This window comes from Podarcis bocagei (genome assembly GCF_964188305.1).
Source record: "Podarcis bocagei genome assembly, chromosome: 2".
Classification (NCBI taxonomy): Eukaryota; Metazoa; Chordata; class Lepidosauria; order Squamata; family Lacertidae; genus Podarcis; species Podarcis bocagei.
In genome coordinates this window covers 5776072-5781170 of record NC_138126.1, presented here as the reverse complement: position 1 = coordinate 5781170, position 5099 = coordinate 5776072, and positions in this window count along the sequence as shown.

The window sequence follows — 5099 nt, the reverse complement described above, 5'->3', positions numbered from 1 at the left end:
CTTGTCTTAGGATAGAGTATGGAAGTGAAAGCTGGACCATAAAGAAGGCAGATCGCCGAAGAATTGATGCTTTTGAATTATGGTGCTGGAGGAGACTCTTGAGAGTCCCATGGACTGCAAGAAGATCAAACACATCCATTCTTAAGGAAATTAGCCCTGAAGGCTCACTGGAAGGACAGATCCTGAAGCTGAGGCTCCAATACTTTGGCCACCTCATGAGAAGAGAAGACTCCCTGGAAAAGACCCTGATGTTGGGAAAGATGGAGGGCACAAGGAGAAGGGGACGGCAGAGGACGAGATGGTGGGACAGTGTTCTCGAAGCTACTAACATGAGTTTGACCAAACTGTGGGAGGCAGTGGAAGACAGGAGTGCCTGGCCTGCTCTGGTCCATGGGGTCACGAAGAGTCGGACTAAACGACTAAACAACAACAAAGGATAGAGTTGACTTACCTTGGAGACTGCCTTATATAATCTACAAAGTCAATAGTGTTAAAAAAACACATTTTACCTTTTAGTACATTGTACATGTTTTGCTGCTCCGCAGGTGAAAGGCCTGAAATTATGGGACTGTGGAAGGAGTTGTGAGCCAGATATTATTTGTGAATAAGCTCCAAGGGGCACATTTTTAAGGGTTTGGTCGAAAAATGAACACTTCTCCGTAGTTTTTCAACTCTTTTTGGATATTAGGTTTTAGTGCAATATAAGCAATCATATTTACATTAGCTATACTGGATGAATAAATATTTATGAAGTACCTTGTTTGGATTTGAGTTCCTGGGAAATAAGCACTTCCACCTGAAAGCTGGTTGCTTACAAGCAGCCCAGTCCATTAGGAATTTCTGTTGTTCTAGCTCCACTGAATCAGTAATTATTAAGAAAACAGCTCATTCACTTGGGTGGGGCTTAAGCTGTGCAGGTTTCCTGCCAATTGTGCAAAGTTGCCTGCATTTGCCCTTGGGAAGTGAGGAAGATCCATAGTTAAGAAAGTGATGGTGGTTGTTCGAGCAAACCCTGCTGGAGTTCCGTGATAGCACTATCAAAATGAAATGTCATTTGAGAAAGTGGAGGTTAGCTTCTAAGCACTAAACTGACTTCTGTGTCTTATGGTGGTCAGTACAGGACGTATTAAACTTTTGAAATCAATACTGATTTAAACTAACTCTCCCGTCACCTCCTATCCTCTCTTGACTCAAATGTTGGGCATCATCACTCCACAGCTTTTTGACATTTGAATATTTCATTTTATACCTGCAAGTAGCTGTGTTTTATTATTGCCATTCTGCTCAGATCCCTACAATGGAAAAGAATGTACAAAGATTCAGATGGCATCTTTGCTTTTTGTGGTCAGATGCTCCTTTGTATTCAGACCAGGCCTGAGTAAAATAATGTAGCACTTGGGAAGGAAGATGCAGCCCAGAAGCCCAGCACTGGAGGCCAACATAGAGAAGACCTGCACGGCTACCATGTATTTCCCCTAGGTGCTCAGGTAGGTGGGAACAAAGGACACCCAAACACTGCAGAAGACCAGCATGCTGAAGGTGATCAGCTTGGCTTCATTGAAGGCCCCAGGCAGATTCCTGGCTAGGAAAGCCACCGTGAAGCAGAGGGCAGCCAGGAAGCCCATGTAGCCAAGGGCACCATAAAACATGGCAGAAGACCCTACATTACATTGCAGGATAATCTCTGCAGGTTGGGAGTGCATATCAGTGTCTGGGAATGGGGGAGAGGTCCCTAGCCAGGTGGTGCAGATAACAACTTGGACACTGGAACATGAAAGGACAATAGCATTGGCCAGAGTCTTGCCCAGCCATTTCTTCACCCTGTTCCCTGGCTTTGTGGCCAGAAAAGCCAGCACAACAGTAATTGTTTTGGCCAACAAAGAAGAGACAACAACTGAGAAGATGAGGGCAAATGCAATTTGTTGGAGAAGACAGGTGGCTTTTCTTGGCTGGCCAATGAAGAGCAAGGAGGACAAAAAGGAGAGCAAGAGGGAGACAAGGAGGATGTAGGAAAGGTCCCTGTTGTTGGCTTTGACTATGGGAGTTTCTGAGTATTTGATGAAAATTCCTAACACCAAGCATGTGATTAAGGAGAATAATAAGGTAAAGGAAGACAAGAGAATCCCCAAATAGTCTTCATAGGACAGGAAAGTGATAATCTTGGGAACACATTGATCTCGGTCCTTGTTTGAGTGCTGATCTTCTGGACATTCGGTGCAATGGTTTGCATCTGAAAGTAAGATGAGTGACTTCAGTACCCTGGGTCTCAAACAAGGGACATTCCCAGCCCCAGCGGGAGATACTATGACTTGAATTGGCAATCTTTTGCTTGCAAATCAAATTCTGTGCTACTGAACTACAGCCTTTCAACCAGCAGAAGCAGACACATCTGAAGTTTTCCAGGAAAGCCTCTGGCAAGGCTGGTGGAACGGGGTGGGCACCAAGCAGGCGAAAACACATACTGTTTCCTAGGAGGAAAGCATGGGTCCCACATGGGGCATCAGAAGAGAACTTTCAGAGAAACCAGATGTCCTATTTCTAATGATTCTAAGAGAAAACCCAATTCAAAATCAAACCACAGGGAGTCTGTCATCACTACACATGATGATGATGATGATGATGATGATGATGATGATGATGATGATTTATTTATACCCTACCCATCAGATATGCCAACCTTGGGTAGAGGTCATTTTTTATGGGGGGCGGGGGCGGGGATAAAATGAAGAAATAGCATTGTGTTGGACAGGATCACAAAAGTTGTCCCTCGCTTCCTGTTTCTGGCGGTGAGACATGGCTGACTCCCATACGATCGAATCCCAGCCATGCTGGTAATTCAGGGCTGATAGGGGGGTAATTAGCCCTGGCAGACTCCCCAGGGTGGGGGAGGACTGTCTTGTAGACCCGTAGATTGTCCGAGATTGTCAGTTTGCATCAAGGTGCAAGCGGCAGGACACTGGGTCCCAGAGCACGACACGGCTGGAATTCTCCGATGTCACTCTCATAGCCGGAAATATCTATTTGATAAAATAATTGGATTTGGACAATAAACAGACATAGTCTGGACCGACGAAGATTAAGAAAAAACCTGCAGAACTGTACAGTCCCTGGTGTTTAAGCTCGGGCTTCAAAGAGATTCTCATCATGGCGTTTGGATTACAGAGGTATTTGGTGTGTCTTTTTTCTCTTCTTAACATCTACAATTGGTTTTCTATGCCTCATTAAGAAACCTATTTTTTTTAAAAAAAGAGTACAGATGGGCTTCTATTTATAATTAAGTATTCAACTGTGCAGCTTTACTCAGACATGAAAGACTTGATAAACATAAAAGAAGAAACAAGATGGCGTTTGTTAATAGGATGCAGCACAGAAAGATGAGAATTCCCCCCTTTTTCGAGGGGAGTAGGAAATATTTGCTGGCTGACTTTGTAATATCTTGAAATAACCATTTGGGATAACATATAGTGCAGCTGTTTGCAGAAGTTTTTCACTATGAGAGAGAGAGAAGGCTGAATGGATGTCTAGCAGCCCTTCCCTCTAGGGCCCAGAGGGGGGGGGGGGAGATTGTGTGGTCTCTGAGAAGGCTGATCGATCACCAAATGACTTATATCTGTGGAACACAATTCATTTACATTGCAATATTGCAAACAGTCTCCCCAACAATCTATAGTAACAACTCAACAACGTGGAAGACACTGCGTCACTAAATCTCAAAAGAAAGGTTTGGACAACAGCCCAGATTGGAGTGATTTAACAACTTGGGAGTTGCTGCGTCGTTAAACTTCAAAGGATAAACTTGGACAACAGCCCGGATTGGAAGATTGGAATGAAGTCAGGAAAAGCTGCGCTGGTAAACAGACAGTTGGAAAAAATATATTTTTACAAATAAAGCTGTATTTGATGAATGAAAGGACATATGACTTTTGATATGACTGAGAATCGCATAGCCAGGGGAGGAGAACTTTAAAGTGTTAAAAGCAGAAGGCAGAAATATGAAAACAATGAGAAGAGGCAGGACTGAAGATTCGGAGATATGCTTCAGAGGTCCAGACTATGGGGAACCTGGTAAAATTAATAATTACAATTTGGACTATAATTTGGTCTTTTTATTTTAGTTTCTTGTTTTTAATTGGATTATGATGCGGATATGTTGATTGGCTGTTTTTATTGGAAAATAAATAAAAATGATTTTTAAAACACACACACTGAAGTTTCCCTATTCCTTCAAAGCCACACTTCTCTCACTTGCCTTCCACAGTGGAGACTGTCCCATTTACACAGGGAGCACAATCATAGCAGCAAAGTGGCTCTCCTTCCCGGATGACCTTGACATCCCCAATATGACAGCTCTCAGCACATCTGGAATGAGGAACGGTCTGCCCATAAAGAAAGATGGTCAGGAGTTAACGGTCTTTCTATCCATGCAATAATAGTGGAGCCAATAATCCCAGCTCCTGCCAACCTTGCAGGTCTAAAGCTTACTTGTGCAAGTAGATAAATAGGTGTAGGAAGGTAAACAGCTTTTCCATGCATTCTGGCACTCGTCACAGTGTCCACTTGCACCAGAAGCAGTTTAGTCATGCTGGCCACATGACCCGAAAAAAGCTGTCTACAGACAAATACGGGCTCCCTCAGCTTGAAAGCAGAGATGATCACCACACCCCATAGTTGGATTTGACTGGATTAAACTGGCTTTAACCTTACCTTTACTAAATTGTTCAGGGAATTTAAACAAAAATAGATTGTGAAGACCTCCAGCAGAACCTCTCCAAACCTCAATGACTGAGCAGTAAATTGGGAAATGTAATTCAATAGAAACAAGAATGAAGTGATGCAAGTTGAGGCAAAAAATATTACCTTCATAAATATGCTCATGGGAGTTGAGGTAGGGATGACTCTTCCTACAAAACTGAAATCCCTTTCAATCCAAAATCCTGTTTTCTTTTTCGGATCATAATCAAATGTATCCGAATGATTTAACCCACCTTATTAAACCAAAGGGGCCACACGATGGCATCCTGATCAATGGTGACTTTTACGCCTGCAGATCCCTCTCTCTCCACACTCCCAACTTTCCCCACGTGAAGGGAGTCATTGGC